The sequence below is a fragment of the Amyelois transitella genome, chromosome 17, assembly GCF_032362555.1.
Source record: "Amyelois transitella isolate CPQ chromosome 17, ilAmyTran1.1, whole genome shotgun sequence".
NCBI lineage: Eukaryota > Metazoa > Arthropoda > Insecta > Lepidoptera > Pyralidae > Amyelois > Amyelois transitella.
In genome coordinates, this window is record NC_083520.1 from 6,962,325 (window position 1) to 6,981,394 (window position 19,070).

Sequence of the window (19,070 nt, forward strand, 5' to 3'; positions counted from 1 at the left end):
AATTTCTTTTGCTTCATCTGCACATTCATAACTCTCCACATACAAGCTCCGTTACGGGTACACTTGACCTGACATTTCGCCACGACATTTGACCAAAAGTACGTTCGATTAGGCAATCCCACATCAGACCATTCACACTCCACTTGTATATTTGCTCTTAATCAAGTCTTAAATACATAAGATAGGTATACCTACATACACACTTGCATCTAACCACCAAAACAAAGAGATTAATCATCACAGAAATTAATTCAATTCAAGAAATAAGAAAATAGTCGCACTTTCTGAATCTCAATTGAACATCTCAGGCTTCGAGTTCTGTGACAATCAGCTCTACTAAATTACTAGTATCAACTTTAAAATAGCGTAAGATGTGTTATTAATATTTTTTAGTTTTTTTTTTTTGGAAATTAAACGTGACCTGGTTATTGCGTTCGCGCGTTCCACCCTGCACACTCTGAGTAGCCGTATGTTGAATGGTTGCACTGGTTGCGACTGCCAGCGTACCGGTCTTATGAACACGGTGATCTTTCATCACGGTGGGTTGGTTGGTGCCGCCTGCAACTACTCGTCACCTTTATTTCCCAAAGAGGGATCTTTAAAGACATGTTTTCTCTATACATACATACATATACATATGGTCACGTCTATATCCCTTGCAGGGTCGACAAAGCCAACAGTCTCGAAAAGTCTGAATGGTTCAGCTATTGGGCTTACTGATAGAATTGAGATTTAAATAGTGACAGGTTGCTAGCCCATCGCCAAAAAAAAGAATCCCAAGTTTGTAAGTCTATCCCTTAGTCGCCTTTTACGACATCCATGGGAAAGAGATGGAGTGGTCCTATTCTTTTTTGTATTGGTGCCGGGAACCACATGGTAGATTTTCTCTATTAAAGTAAATATATTTAACGTATAAATACGACTTACAACTATATGTATATATCTCATATAGTAAAAATAGTATTGATAAACACAGACGGTAGGAGCATGTTTGCAGCGGTTGCTGATTTAATAGAAAGGTATAAATCTATTCATCTGCACCGCGCCGAGCAAACACGCTAATGAAGGCCGGGCCCCGGGTAATTCGGTTATACTCCGCGGCTGGCCTTTTACTGTATTTTTTTTTATTTCGTGAATTTAATTTAATATCTGTGTAATTTCAAATTGTTTTTTTTTTGTTTTATTGTTTAACTTAAAACTTTATTCAACTTTAAGTTAAAAAAAACATTTATTATATAATCAATTTATTGTTATGCTTAAAATTGTCTGCAAGTTCATGTGGAATTGAAATGGAAAAAACATGGTTATATTGTGTTATCTATTATTAACTATTAGTAATATAAAATAAGTATTAAATAATAATGTTATTGTCTAGTTAAAAAATCAATTAGTCAATAATAACGACTTAATCAGCAGCCATTTCTTTCATCATAATTTTACTTCACAGAGTAACGGCAAAACAATAGAATCGAGAAAAAATAACGAGTGCCATTTCTCTTCGGTCGAGAACAAAACGAGTACGCATAAAAACTAGATGTTTGTTGACATGCGAAATAGAAAAAGCTCACGCTGCATTTTTATTTGGACAGACCACCAACGACTAACTGAACACAGACACACCGCAAACCCGAAAACCTACATACGTTCCAATTCTGCAAAAATAAACAAGCGGAATCGAGTGCAGCCGAGCTAAATCGATACCCTATCGAAAGACTGCCGTCAAACTTTTGTAATACCAATCGCAGCACGGCCGTCCGAACTCTGACTACCAAACTAAACACGCTACACTAATACACCGACTTACAATACCGGTTATAACTCGCATTCAAAATCAAAAAAGCGTAATATCTCGAGGAGCCTTTTTTGGCAGAAATATCCCCAAAAGTAGGTTAGTAATTCGGTTCTAACAAAGGCAGATCCGAACAATAACTCTGGTATTACACGGTGGATATAATTAGTTATGGTGTATAGATTTAGATTTTGTTGTTGCGATAATTTTTGTGAATGCGTTGAATAAACATCTGCTCCAGATTTGCGATCCGACAAGCGAGCGATCGCATTGAGATGTCATTTTGTAAACTGATACGTGTTGTTATGCACAATGCGCCCAAAAAATGGTCAGCATAAGCAAAATTGTGTTTTTCATAATGTTTTTAATATTTACGCTTTTTAGTTCTAACTATATTGTATACTTCGATTTAGTAAATAGTTCACTTACTAAATCGATGATTGTATAGTGACGAGTTTCAATTTTAGTAATCAATACTTATATAAGTAGTATCATAAATACGAAAGTAAGTTTCTTTGGTTCCCCACCCTTTAGAATAAGACCACTTTACATCTTTCTCGTGGATGTCGTAAAATAGGCGATTAAGAGAATAAGCACATTCATTAACGTGCAACATAAACATACCTACCTGAGGTGGGTTGATAACACTTAGGGTTGTTCTTGTAGGTAGGCGATGGGCTAGCAGTCTGACACTATTTGAATCTCATGTCATCATTAAATCATAATAGCTGAACGTAGCCCTTCATTCTTTTAAAGACTGTTGGCTTTGTCTACCCCGCAAGATATATAAAAGTGATTAGATATACATCCATACGCTTAGATATAATGAAACGAAAATGTATCATGTGATAAATGTGTGTTACGTTGTAAGTTGCATAATCCGCCACACATCACGACTAAAAAAACCTTAAATGATCCTGTCCGGACATAGATATAGGCTAAAAAAATCCTCGCACACGTTCGGGCAGCCAGAAATGTGACCTTCGTCATACTGACAGGTTAACACGCGTGTTCATATCGCCCTTGTGCAAGCAAGGACCACTCGGCCGGACGTCCATTATAATTTTTAATTTATTATTACGTCAAAATTCGGAAGCGCGGTGGATAATTTGCGATATTGACACATGAATAACGCGGTATTTGATTCGGCGTTTGAAAGACGCGTTGTGAATTATGGTTGAATTGATGTGTATAAAATACTTTTTTCTACTGTTTCCTGTAAACGTTAGTAAGAAGAATTTGACGTCCGATAACACTCTGACGAGTAAGCTAATTGATTTTATTATTGCTATGTTGTATTAAAAATTTTGTGATTCCACGGTAATGTAAAGTTGAGAATAAGTAAGTTTTAGATATATATACATAATTATTAATGCAAATAAAAAATCCTGCTTGCTATTCTATAAATTAGCAGGATTTAAAAAATAATAATAAGAGTGGTACATATACAATAAATTACTTACTCAAGTTTAAAACATTTTTTAAAAGGTGACAAAATTGTTGCGAATAAATCAATTCAATTATACAATATATATACTTACAATAAAAAATTAAAGCAAAATGATACTCTTAAAAACTTATTCCTGTTTTATTTTATCTAATCAACATAAAAAAGGGCGCATCATTTCAACAAACCTTTTTATTTAGGAACAGATACCGTAGTCCCGCAGATAACCGTCGATCGTTTTAGAGCAACGCAGCCTTTCCCGATTTTACCACTGACATAGTATGTAACTAACATACTAGAGTAGTCATCATATAAAATTTGTATATGTAAGTACTTACAAATTTTAAACAACACGCACAAAATCACAAACTCCATTTCTTTCTTTCAAAAACAAATAAATAGTGTTAGTATGTCACTGCACTCTATTACATCCTTTAGGTATTACTCCACTTTATTGCGTCCGTTTTTTGGCAGTGGGTGAATTTACTGATCAAAACAAAAGAATTTGGCCTATCAGTCTTTCCAAGACTGTTGGCTCTGTCTACCCCGCAAGGGATATAGACGTGACTAAATGTATGTATGTATGTATGCGTGTTATTTGTTTGTCGCGTCAGTTCCATGCGCTAGTGGTAATATTTCATTGCTTTTTTTCCGATTTACCCGCACTTTCCAATCTGCGAGCTCTGTTATCGGCGTTATAAAGTCGCGAACCGCACACTGGGCTGGCTCACGGAAGGGATGATAAGTTTTGAATATTTATTTTCCTTTTCCAAACCACCACAGACGATTCTAGGAGATATTTTTGTTTAAGGTTAATATTTTAAAATTTGTGAAAAGTTTTGCAATCGTGAAATAGTTGGTGAACAATGCACTGGGTCGTTTAAATTATAATTAAAATGATTTTCGTTAGTGTTCACATTTTTCTCTTGAATTAATTTATGAGATGATATCATAAAATAGCCAAATCTTTAAAACAGAATGATATCGTATAATTGTTAAAATAAACTTAAAAATCTGCACTTAAGATTTCTGTGGCGAAGTCTTCTGTCTAATAGAGCCAAATTTTATAAGGATTAAGGTAAACATACATGACAACGAAACGACGAGGCTACGCGGTCATAAACTAAAATAATCCTAGACTACCTCTTTCTTTTTCGTTTCAAGATTAAAATATATTTCTTCTTAAACGTAATAGTAAGATAAATAATGTGACCACTGTGCATCTCTCGGGAAAGTCATAAAACGGTGCGGGCGGCGCGCGGTTGCGTCGCGGGCGCGCCGTTTCGGGAACCGGGATCAACTGCGTATAAATGGGATACGCGTTATCGCCGCTGATAAAACAACTTTGTCGGGAAGACTGCCTCCAATATTCGATAGCTTTGCCGTGCCATTTGCTCGAACATTATGTTAACGTGAGGTTTTATTGCATAGTTTTAAAGAGAGATTCAATTCCTATAAATTATTCAGCTTTTAATAATACGGCACGTAAAATGAAAAAGAAATACCTACTTACAGATTTCAGTTGCTCTTATTTTTGTTCATTAAAAGTAAATACGAGTAAGTAGGTTTGAACATTTGAACACATGCACTCAACATAGCTTGGTAATTTTTTAAGACATTCTAATCAGCATACCATTTTATTTCAATCGAAAACAACCTTACAAAATTTAAGTGTATATTCCGATTTATATGTCGTGATATCATTGATGATATACAAACCTTGTTCATTCCCATACATATACTTGTATCACGTCTTAATCCTTAGCCACATTAAGCGTTTTCTCATTATGTTTCTTACTCAAAACACGTTTAATTAAACCTTCTTCAAATTCTGTATAGTAATTCCAAGCATGACCCCACATATCGGAAGAACAACGGCTGGCCGCTAACGGACCGTGTAATTTCCTCTTTATGGGGTCATTAGACATGAGGCCGACTTTTTGTTCAAACTCACAATTAACCGTGAAACGATAATCGATCGTTCTCTTACGATTGTAGAAATGTTTCGTTTGGAGCGCCACTTGCAACGGGTTTTTAGGGTTGAGATAATAACGGTTATTATTCCTCACTCGTATTTTAAGTAATATTAAAATATTCAAAGTTCACCGGAACATTTTAATAAAAAATAAGTATACATTGATTGCTTTATTGGGTTCGCTCAATAAGTGCATGGAAGTTATTTGACATGTCGTGAATATACTCGTATCTCTTTTCTCATATCATTTGTCCAGTTTGCGTTCTTCCCTCAAGGGGTGAGGCCACCACCAGGAGTGGGTCCAGTAACACAAACTCCTCACGAGATCCCCGTCCGTTTTTTTAATTGCTCCTCGGGTTTTAATTGGATTTTTGGTAAGACGAGAGAGAGAGAGAAATGTTTTGGATTTTCATATAATTAGGTATGTATAAAACATTATACTTCAAGCTTTAGTTTAAAAAGGCATGTTATTCCAAAACGTTAATATCTGAGTCGGAAGCCTTGAATCACAAGAGATAAGACGCTGGAGTACGGGTATCGGAAGTGGCATTTGGCACGGGCAATTGACGACGCTGATAGGATCGCGAGCTGAGTTAGCAGATAGATAGTCCAGGGGACTGTAGGATCCTAAACATATTCGTATTTGCTTATACGGATTTGCCGAATTTTTATGGTATGTTTGTTCGTTAATTTGTATTTACATCCATCGAACATCAGTTTTTATTAAGCATAAATATCATAAAGTTAGTTTTATTCCTATGAAAACATCAATTACCTAACTTTGTATTTTTATACCAAAAAATAAATCAAAAGCATAGGCTTTGTAAGAAAAATAGTAGAGACTAATAGTAGTCAAATGCAATTTTTTTTTTTAATTTAATCTGAACGCCATTACATAACTACGGCCTTCGAGTCTTTTGAATGTAAGCTCCGTCTATTTTGAAAGGAATATGATGTGCCATGTGGATGTGAAAATTAAGTTTTATTGACGCAAGTAATAATATAAAAAGAGTAAATCCAAAAAAATAAAATAATAATAGGAGTTCACTATAAAAAGAAAGCCTTAAAGACATGCGGTGAAGAAAACAAAAAAAAAAAATAGTAAAGTAACGCAACGCACTTTGCGAAATCAGACGGACAATATATTATTCAATTCAGTACCTACTCACTTGATTCAGAACATGACTTTTATATTAAAAATATGATGATTCTTGGACTACGTGAAGACTCTAGAGAGTGAGTGGTTCGGTGTCGGCTTGCCACGACACCGCTTCCGTTATACGTGAAATCTTCGAAATTCTTTTCGAAGCCAATCTTTGGGAAGAAAACACTTTGACAAACTCCGAGCTAAGTATAGACAAGGGGATAGATGTGTTTGTCTTTTAAAATTAAGTTTGAATAAGTTTATTATGTCAGTTGTCACTATTACTCTGGTACAGTTCCATGATGGAACTATCGATTATAATTTTTATCACTAGTTCCATTTACAATAAGATTATTAAATAGATTTTGAAATAATAGAACTAATGTTATTGGTGACTTGCCACTAGTACCTACCATTCACAGTTCTATGATAGTAATATTGATAATAATTTTCATCACTAGTTCTATTTTCAATGCATCTCGAAATTATGGAACTAATGTCAATGTAGATTTGATCCTAGTGACATGTTGGGACTACTGATAACAATTTGTAACACCAGTTCCATTCTTCTTTTTTTTACCTTTAATTTTGTTATCACTAGATCATTTCATAATATGCATTGGGCATTTGCGAAATTTTCGACATTGCAAAAACCCAATAGAGGTAAAAATACCTACTTTGCTTTAAAAATATAAATAAATAGTAGTCAACAAACATATATTAATATAATTTTGATGATTTCTCTAAATTATTCAACGATCAAATTAATCGAAAGTATTATCCTATATTATTTTTATGTTATTCCAGTTGCACCCTCTACATTAGTGTATCAGGGTCCACATTGCAATATTACACTATCTGACTGCTTATATTAATTTTGTTTAAGACTATTCAAGCAAATCACCAACCTGTCAGCTGCGAAGCATTAAAATACGCTCAGACATCGGGTTTACAGTCACACAATAAAAAGCATAATAAAGACATAAAAACTGTTTGTTGTGGTGATCTAATGGAGGCACTTTATGCCGGCTTAAACAAATAAAACCTTAGTTCCGGATTTTCATGAAGGTGCTCTTACCTGTCTTTAATGTGTTGTGTCTACGTTTTGTATCTTTTGAATACTTTCTGTTTGTAATACATCAATACATATAATAAAACAGTAAAAATTTTTGTCTCCACATTGAGTTTATTTTCAAAAAGTAATTTTTAAAGATGAAGAAATAGAAACCGAGCATGAGTTTAATAAAACATTTGTATGTTGTTTTGTACTCGCTAATCTCCGGAATTACTGAACGGATTTGAATGAACCTTTTTTGTTGTTGTATTGTTTTTATGCCTGGCCATATAGGGTATAATTTATTTAGAATCTGGAACAGCTGATGACCGACCCATAACAACTCAGCTAAACCAAAGGAAATATCGAAATTACGTCTTAACAAAAGTTGTTCAACCTGATGAGTATTTTCTGTTAGCGTAAAAAAATCGAAGATCTAGAACACATTATAGACCAGCTAAATGATCCCAATTATGGAAAAGACGTCTTTACACAAGTTGTTCAACCTGATGAGCATTTTCTTTTGGCGAAAAAAAAAGTCATGTGATGTAGAAGCCACTGGTCCCTTTGGCTTCTACATCACATGCCTTTTTTTTTTTCATTTTTTTTTCGCTAAACTACTCTGTAATATGTGCCGAAATTTTAATAAATTTAATAACCGGTCGATTATATTCCCACCTCGACCATGTACCTAGTAACGATTATTTTCGCAGTTATTTTAGTTTTATTAGTTATATATTTAGTTAATTAGTGACAAAGGTTCTGCCTTTATCACTAATTATAGGTACTTACTTTTATTATTCAGGCAAAAACAAAAATATTATAATCATACCAATGAAACTTTAGTCAAATTTCAAATTTATTAAAAAAAATAAACGATTCCCTAAATAAGAACAAAGGTAATATCTAATATATTTGGAGCATGCTATATGTCCTTCGACCCTTACAATAACAGGTGTGAATTCGTTTTTTTTTTCTTTTTAAATGCCAGTTGTTGTTAATTATTAACGTTTAACATTCAACCTGCTGGCAACGAATTTATCAATGAGCACCAAAAATGTTTAATTGATGTCTTATTAATGTCCGCCTATTTATTTATTTAAAACTCTATTGCTTTTAAAATGTATAAAAAGCGGACTTTAATGCCGTTTGGCATTCTCTCCTAGTCAATCAGCTGACCAAATGGAAAAACTTTAAGTTGGTGGTGCAATAAAGTGCACATGCATACTGCAAAATATATAAATTATTAACAAAATACATACAAGATACATTATAAATACATAAACATAAATTAAATATCAAATGAGGATGACCGATTATTGGTCAGCTGAAGGAAGAACCCATTCACAGCATGTTTGAACGCCGAGCGACTAGAAGCTCTGCAAGTCATTTCAGAAAGAGCATTCCAGAGCCTTCCAGCCTGGACCTGGTAAGATTTGTTCAAAAAAAGAAGACCGGAACAGAGGAGTGCGCAGAGTTAGAGTATCTGAAGAGCGAAGAGAACGGGAATAGGCGGAATTGACAAACAAAGAATTCTGACAATAACTATCCTAACAACGTTCAGGAATATTGTTCTATTGTTAGGCTTAAATACATAAAACGTAAAAATGAGTGGCTGCGGGAAATTAAGCAAATTCCTTTATGAGAGTAGACTACAAAGAATGCCCGACTAGCCGTTTATAATTACTGCCTACACTTATGTATGGGAGTGACAGTTGGGTATGGCAGAAACAAAATGAAAGTAGAGTGAAGAAATGAGAGCTTTAAGAAGTAGGTACTACTTACGTGTGGTGTAAGTTTAAAAGATCGAAATATAAATATCGATAAATGAGAAATGTGTAAAATGAAAGAGGATGTGGTCTGTTAGGATTTTCTTTTATCAATTTTTTCTTAAATAAATAAAACCAACGGAATGAGATTTTTTTATTAGCAAAGTTATATATGTATATCAAAACAAAGAAAAAACATATACTTACCTATGTTGTAATTATCCCTACAAATGCCCTTATTCACAAGCCGCCCTACAAAACCATGTAAGACTACCACATACAGGCGTGGTCAGCCGTGCGTAGTGGTCACGACCCATTGCTCCGACCATTCCACCATTCCGTGTCCGATATAATTGCGAGTTACCAATTGCTGCTATTTATATTACGATGCGGTGTTCATTTTTAACCCCCAACGCAAATTGAGGAGCGAGTTTTAAAAGGCTTGATTTTGTATCATACTTACATACATATCATACAATCACGTTTATATACATTTCGAGGTAACCAGAACAACAGTTTGAAAATACTAAAAGGCCACGTTCAGTTCCATAATTTTATGATGGAAATAAGTTTCAAATAGTCGCAAGTTGCTAGAACTTCTTCTTGTAGAGTTCGCCCATACGAAGAATCCAAATTAGATTAGCTTTTCCCGTAGTTACCTTTAACGACATCCATGGGAAAGTTATGAAGTGGTCTTACTCTAAAGTCTTACGAGAATTAAGAATAGTCTATTTTCAAAATACAGGTTTCAAGAAACACAGCTACAGCTTTGTTTAGCTTTTTACTTTTGGAAGTAGGACGTCGTCGGGGCCTCATCAGCTGAGAGTATACGACTTAGAACCCGTGTTCACGCTCCGGTGGATTTTGCGTGTCACACCTGGATGCATTTTATAACAAGCAAAGAACATAACAGCTACAGAATAAACCATTATATTCGTTTTCTATAGTCTGCGGTCAACTTTTTGACCCACGGCCACGATTCGTTAGAACAAAGGAAAATTATACTATTTAAATCTCAATGCCATACAGCTAAACAGACTTTTGGCTATGTCTACCTCGTAAAAGATAAAGACGTAATAATATGTGTGTACGGAGAACTTTCTTCATACATATACTTAAACTACAGATAGCAAATTTATAGAATATTCTGGAAGCACATCTGTTCCCATCACCATATCGCGGCGGCATGGCTCACCCGCTAGGGTCGTCACAAAGCGCAGTTTCCGGCTCACCGGCCGCCGACAAAACCGAGTGCGCGGCGTCACACCCCTAATGTTGACGGTACCGTATGCGCCTTGTGACCTCTGTTTGTATGAACTATAGGGCTGGCGATTATCTGACGTCTCTTGTTCTTCTTAATCTAAATCATGTCATCAAAAAAAAATATCAAAACTGTAATTATAGGTAAGTGAATGAATAAATAAGATATCACCCCTGATTATCTATTTCGTCTGTACGTGGCGGGACTTCGATTCTGTAGGAATTGCCTGGAATAAAAGCAACATATCTTTCTAATGAAACCGGATCTTATCTATATTTGCACCTTGTCTTCCTCCTGGCTTTTAGTCGCGGTTGCATTTTAACTTTTCTGGAGTATGCCTTTGACCATAAAACTTGGATTATGTGAGTCAGGTTTTTACACGAAGCGACTCCTATCTTACCTCCGCCACGATCCACGCCTCCGGAACGATCATGGTTTCACATCCAGTAATCTGAATGTGCAGGTTTCCTCAAGATGTTTTTCCTCACCGAAAGAGAATTAGTTAGTACATACATACATACATATGGTCACGTCTATATCCCTTGCGGGGTAAACAGAGCCAACAATCTTGAAAATACTGAATGGCCACGTTCAGCTATTTGGCTTAATGATAGCATTGAGATTCAACTAGTGACAGGTTGCTAGCCCATCACCTAAAAAAGAATCCCAAGTTTGTAAGCCTATCCCTTAGACGCCTTTTACGACATCCATGGGAAAGAGATGAAGTGGTCCTATTCTTTTTTGTATTGGTGCCAGGAACCACACGGCACCGAGAATTAGTTAGTATTCAAACTAATGTAAGTACATAACTTTCTAAAATATGTCATTGGTACATGGCCGAGGCGGGATCCGAACACGTGCCTTCCTGTGCATCTAGCATTTTAAGCAGGTGCCTCACCGATTCTACTGCCGATGTATTTGCACTATATTAAATTAAAGTATTTTTTAAGCAGGCGCCTCACCGATTCTACTGCCGATGTATTTGCACTATATTAAATTAAAGTATTTTTGGAATTATTCTTTCAGTACAAACATATTTTTATACTTAATATTTCATTCATTGCCAGCTAAACAAAAATATGAAGCTTTCGTCTACATTGTTTTTGATTATTCTTACTACTACGTCATTAGTTCGTGGCGAATCACAGTTTTGTAAAAATTGCCAACCCTACAGTAATGAGAAAGTGCCGCGCCGCGCCGCGACTCCCCGTTGCGTCATTGTAAGGCGCGGAGTGACGCGCTCAGAACGCAGCCTTTGTTTTGGACAGCCCTTAATTATCTTGATTACGAGTGTCGACTTGCTAACAACAATTTCATTGCTATTTTACTGTGCTATAAACTGAATATAATTGTAAAGACATATCGTAGGTAACAATATAAATAAGTAACAAAAACTAAAAAGGAATAAGACAATAAATATTATTCCAATTTATATAGGAAACAAGTTTTGCCTGCCCGAACTTTGATAAGGCGTATCAGGGCTTTTTGTCGTAACCAAACCGTATCGTCAGGGCTTTTTGTCGTAACCAAAGAGACAAAGAGAGAGAGAGAGAAAGAGAGTAGATAATAAGACATGTCACAAAGGTTTCTGCTTACTGGTGTTTTAAGATTATTGTTACGAACTCCTTTAGAGTGTTCCGTTGTAAAGGACAAACATTTTTTTTGAGCGTGCATCATCTTTTCTTTACCAGCGCAAATATTTTATTATTTTCAGCTTATTTCCTATAATTATCTTACTACATCAATGGATGGATCATTAATCTATTATACTTAATGACTTTCAATCACTACAGAAATACTTTGCAACCAAAACTATTCTTTACTACACACGTTCACAATTGATTCTACTCAAAAAATCGATTACACACAGTTTAATAATACGAGATTGGGGTGCAATGGCGCGGCAGTTAAAAATCGCGGATGTGAACATTTGTAGCGATAATTTTGGCCGTGGGGTGGCCACCGGTGCCGTTGAAAGAATGATACATCATCAAACCAATAATAAATCACATATGATTCAATTAGAAAAATACAGCGGGCGGGCGGCGGTGGGATTTGTCATTCGAGTGCTCGTCGCCGGGTAAATGGGGTAATTTGACGTTTTGTATTGCATCATCAATCAAGAATAATTGCAATGAGAACTGACTATCGGAAATTGTTGAAAATGGAACTCTTTTTAACTTTGATTTATGTAAATCTTGCTAATTCTAAATGAAAGCACACTCAGTGTTGATGTTAATTTGACTTAGAATATTGTAATGGAATTTAAACCTAACAAAATCAGTACCAGTAATTAAATCCAATCCCATTTTTATTTCTAAATTATGGTTCAGCATTTGAAAAGTTCTACTACATAATATTTTTGTTAAATGTATATATACTTAAACGCGGTGTATATAACTTACTAAGTAAAAATAATTTGATGGCAATTTTTATTGTCGTTTAGCGTTCAGCTCCGAAGGCATGTTACGTTAGGTTGTATGTTAGGTACCTAAACCTTTAGTCCTGCGCATTTAAAGAAAACATTAACATTCGAGATTCAAAAGTTTTTCTCGTCAAAGGCGTTGTTAATACTGGCTGGAAACACATGAGCTGGGCGCACTCAATAACTCATTGGCAAAATGTAGCAGTGAGGGGCGAGTGGGCTCGTGTCACGTGCCAGTAATGAGTCCAACTCTCCCCGCCCTCCCCTGTTACTATGGAATTTCACACATACACCACGCACGCCTCTGATTATTGCGATTTATGACATTTTTTCGATTCGTTTATTAAATTTCTGCTTGATGTTTTAGCTATGTGGAAAAAATATGTTACACGGATTTTTTACACCTCCAGCAAAAATGAAAGTAGGTAGTACTAAGTGTGGAATTTATTAAAGTCGTTCGTTCTTTATTATTGTCCAATAAAGGTTAGTCTGCTCGTTTACATTGTTTACCCTCTTACCTCATTTATCCATAGATTTTGCGAAATTCGTTGCACAAAATATTCACCGAAGTGCTACTACTTACCTACCTTCTACTTCAAATTTAGCAACTATTATATTCACTCCATTAAAATCTGTTGTATGTAATAGCTGCCCCTTTACTCGGTATTTACGTTAATCTTTCCACTCCAGTGTCTATATATTACTTCCTGTATTAACAATGGCCGACACTTCTGCAATGTTATGAAGGTTCTAAAGCAGACCCGCGGGCGATTACCGGATTTACTCTGTTTGCTCAATACTTACTGCCCCAGGGCCTAGCAGCATAGATATAAAAATAATTAAACAGGACAAGTTTATTATTTTTTGTTTAAGATTTTACGACCGCATGCCTTATGTCAAACCTATTTTGGAACGAAGAAAACTTCCGCGAGAAATATCCAATAGTCTGTCTGACAGTAACATTTTTTGGTGGAAACGCGGCCCAAGTGTCTGTTTTCTCGCTTGCCTTTTGTGCAATCCACTGGAAAATCGGGAACCGGCAACAAGTTGTGAATATTATTTTTGACAAAATGTAGTAAGTAGGCTTTCCCTAGCAATGACTCCAGTATCTAATAATTATAAAAATGAGTAATATGCGCGATATTTTTAAAACTGTTAAATTTTGAAAATATTATTCGAATTGTGTGATGAATTCAGTTAAAAACAAACAACGCAATAGACGAAGAATTTCCTGGATAAACCAGAAATGTTCCAATACGGAACATAATTAAATAATATAAAAATGTTGTTAAGAGTGTCACACGGAATGTCATTCCACCCCAAAAAGTGTAACAATCGAGGTGAATAAGTTTAATAATTCTAGTGTTCACTCCACCCTTGTTGATATTGACATCTTAATGTTGTTGCCAGAACAAAATATTTTAACAATCTCATATTCATGACGAAATTTGTTGAATCTAAACAATAAAAAAATTAAAAATAAAATATTAAGTATTCCTTGCTGGTCTTAGAGCAAAGAATAGTAATAAATTTTTCTTCACAGTTAAAGATACATGATTAATTCATCAGAGACCGGACAATAAAGTCATCTTATCTGGACCTGTTTTTATGAATTTTATTATGCTAAAATTTTCTTGCCGTATCTACCCTTCTCTAGCTCTATACCACCACCGGAAAGGTTCCCTAAAATTGAAGTGGCCAATTACCGAGTTAGCTTGGCCTTTACCTTTCACCATACGATCTTAAGGGCTCTCGCTAACCATGCGTTTGGAAACATTGCGGGTCGAATGCATCGCATCTCAGCAGAATACTTCCATACAAAGCATGTGAGGCAATGGCCTTTTATTATCGATTCGCATAGTTGATAATCGATTGGATTTTGAATTCAAGATTTTGAAGTACTAGACGGATAATCAGAAAAAAAATCAGATTTTAAGTCTTGTAACAAGTTATTCCTATTTTAAAAATATCAATGCATACCACCAACAATTAAATACTATAAAATTAAGATCAAAAAAGGTTTACTTGCACAAATTACATAATTATTTTGTATAATTAACCTATAGCCCATATGTGGCCACTGGCCAATAGACAGCAATATAATGATGTAGGCGGAAGTGCGCGCCGCTCCAGCGGGCGAAGGGTTAACTTAACAATCCAACGCCGGCTAATTGCAGACAAATGTCGGCGTCTGCTCGTGGTACAGTCAATGGTATATCAAACAATATTTTGCGAGGATTCAATATATCTAGAGGTCAAGATTACCCAAAACTTATAGCTTGCTTGAAGAGAGTTATCAATGTGGATGAAGCGAAAGAAGTATGCAGAGATCGTGGCAAGTGGAAAGATGTAGACTCTGCCTACCCCTCCGGGAAAAAGGCGTGATTTTATGTATGCATGTATTCAATATATAATTAATGTACTGGGATATTGGTATTCTTTTTTTAAGGCAATGGGTTAGCAACCTGTTACTGTTTTTATGTCAATTTCATCATCAGCTGAACGTGGCGTTTCATTCTTTTCAAGACTGTCGGCTCTGTCTATCCCGCAAGGGAAACATGTAACTTTACCCGACGAGTTTACTGTGGAAAACGCGGTTTCTCTTCTAATAGATGGTTTTTGATGTCGCCGATTGTACACGTCAGTGTCGGTGTAATTTCGTTCGTAATCGTTGTCATTATACCGTCCATCTTCACATAATCGATGGCAAAACAGTTTTTCAATCATCCGAATAAGGAAGAAATACTTTCAACTTTAAATTTCATGAAGTGCGGTTAGACCCTTTGAAATTATTTAAAGTTTTCTTATGTAAGTACTGCTCGCAAAATACCTTTAAACTGCTAAGCATATAGTTCCAGAGATTAGCGTGCGCAAACAGACAGGATACCTATTTTTCTTTTCTTTTTATTGCTCGATCTCAACATATTTAGTTGTTGTCTAGATGTTGTCTATCTACTCTTTCACACTTACAAAGTAGCGAGCAAAAGTTAGTTTATAAGTAATTAGCAATTGATCAAACGGATGAGCCACAACATTATCTTATAACGATTGCTTTTTATGGTAGGTAACGCAAACTTATAAAACGAGTTACAAATCTGTGTCGCTAACTCCGTTTAGCTTGAGACGTTCAACGCCTTGAATGTAAGTGCCCTAAAAGTGGGTAAATAAGTTGACAATGGCTCCCACAATACCCAATGCCGATGTTTGGGCCAATATAATGGAACGTCTAAAATTGTGCTCTTTTGTACCTCTCTCTTTGTGCGGTGCGCCGGCGCAATAAAGCGATTCTTGCTTAAATATACCGGTAGCTGTCGGACTGAACTTCAAAGCGCGTCATGTTTGCCCACAATATTATTTTTATTGGGGGTAATTCGTACAAAACAAAAGTTGTAACCATTCCGGCGTAATGAATGGTGGCTTTCTTTTTTTATGGTATTTTGTCGTCCTTGCGGTGGGCATCGGTCTTTTTAGATGTTTTAACTTTTCCTTTTTTTTATTTGGTGAAAAAAAATTGCCATGTGCGATTCGGAGTCACGTACTCCATCGTCACGTTTGTTATTAAAATATTTATTTTTCATATTCACTTTTCTGTCTGTTTATTGAAATTGACCAAAAAATTGTTAGAAAATATGAAGAAACGCCATACAATTTTACATGGGTTATATTAGTACTTATTTCTAGAGAAATTTCTTCCAGTAGACCCACGACAGGAAAATGTACAGAAAGGCATTGGCTTGTGTACATAATTTATATGATATAATCTTATAATAATCTTTAAACATATTATCTTACAATAACAAATATAAAATAAATAAACGTTCATGTAAAATATGAATAAATAGTGGATCCGTCACGACGACAACGACAGGTAGTGTTCTCTCACTTCTCTCTTAAAACCTGATAAGGATTTACTAAAGTTATTTCATCAGTTATTAGATAGATAAAACTCTTTATTGCACCAAAAGAGTTAAACATACAAAACGGCATATAAACAGATAGAGATGGTACAAAGGCGGACTTATCGCTAATGCAATCTCTTCCAGTCAACCTTTGGGTGGAAGGATACCAAACAGGAGATTGGCGTTGGCGCAGAGCAAGATAAAAAAATGTTTAAACATAATAAAATGCATAAAGAATAATACATATAAATACATACAAATACACATAAATGCATAATAATAACATAAACTTAGGATATAGTTGAAAGATAATGAAACCTAACAAGATTTTTGAAACTATCAATAGTCTGGGCTTTCCTGATATCGACAGGGAGAGCATTCTATAGACGGACAGCTTGTAGGTACAGTAAAAGAGTGGAAGTAAAAATTGGTGTTGGATGTCGGGCCCCCAAATACAACCTCATCGTCCGGACTTTAACATCTAGTCCACGTGGGAGGCGGGCAACGGGTACAATGAAAATATTTTTTTTATATTTTTAAAAAGTTATAGGGTCGCTACCCTAGCTGGTGGAGCTAAAAAAATAGCAATCCCAAAATCCAAAAATTCACCGGAAACTCATTATCCAACCAAGTCCCCAGTATAATTAGATAAAATGACAATATTTTGAATCAAATACAAAGTAGTTAAAAAAATACATACCTACATGCATACATACATATGGTGACGTCTATATCCCTTGCGGGGTAGACAGAGCGAACAGTCTTGAAAAGACTGAATGGCCACTTTCAGCTATTTGGCTTAATGATAGCATAGAGATTCAAATAGTGACAGGTTGCTAGCCCATTGCCTAAAAAGAATCCCAAGTTTGTAAGCCTATTCCTTAGTCGCCTTTTACGACATCCATGGGAAAGAGATGGAGTGGTCCTATTCTTCTTTGTATTGGTGCCGGGAACCACATGCAAAAAATACGCAGCATCATTTTCAAACTGTACCTACCTTCAGACATTCTCACACAACCCTCAGCAACTTCAAAAATAAAAAAATGGTTACAACATTCCTTTTTTTGCAACCTTTTTAAGTATAAAAAATAAAATAAAATATAGTTCACAACAAAAGTCATTCTCTCTATAGGTGTGATCGAGGTCTCAGGGTGACATTTAAAACAACTGCATCCTTTTAAACGTAGACTATACCCATGCTTCTGAGCCGTTTGAGCCTATTTTTATTTAAATTAAACGTCATGATTTTCACATTTAAAAAACCCTCAAAAACTACGTCACACGCTTTAATAAAGACCAATACTACAAAAATAAATTAAAACAAAAATAAATTATTTTTCTAGTATCAAGATCAAGTGATAAAGTACAGAGTTGTCGAGATCGCTCAGCTGAATGAATTGTATCGTTGCCCTCTGAATCTAACACGTCGCTTTTCCGCCGGCCGGGGTGATATGACGTATTTAGGATCGTGGATTTTGATACTTTTATTAATTTTTTTCGTACTTTCTGAAATATGAACCGATATTTTTCTTTTTACGTTTTTAAATATCCTTTAGATGAGTACACTTAACAGTTAAATTTATGCAGGTGAATTTAAAGTCACCCTGTAGAGCAGACAGTTACAGAAAACACTAAATGAACAAATAGTCAGAGTACCATGACCACCAGTAGCCATGACCTAAGAAAAAATGGACTGAAGAAGAACTGAGAGAGCTTATGTATTGTTATTACAAAGCGAAAATAGAGGGATTTGGGTATATTACCTACTCTACTTGAAAAACTATTGAAACAACAACCCGAATGATACCAAAATTCATAAATTTAACGACATTAAATTATCTATATAGGCAAGAAAAGTAATTAAGTATAACACATTATCATTAGAAATTCTTAATGAGATACAGCCGAAAGCTGAACAATCAACATCACACGTCAACACATAAAATATTAGTAGGTACAGCCACAGACACACCTTCACAATGTACTACTATATAACTCAACACCGACTACTCCTTCACCAACACCGATTACACAAATCACTAAGACATCAATTCAAATGGTGACAGGTTGCTAGACCATTGCCTACAAGAAGAATCTCAAGCGTTTAAGCCTTTCCTTAGTAGCCTTGTACGACATCCATGGAAAGACCAGCAAACTGCCGGTCGCCCTTTCCATCCCAGGGTCGGGAAGTGAACTGCCGTGTGGTTCCCGGCACTAATACAAAAAAGAATAGGACCACTCCATCTCTTTCCCATGGATGTCGTAAAAGGCGACTAAGGGATAGGCTTACAGACTTGGGATTCTTTT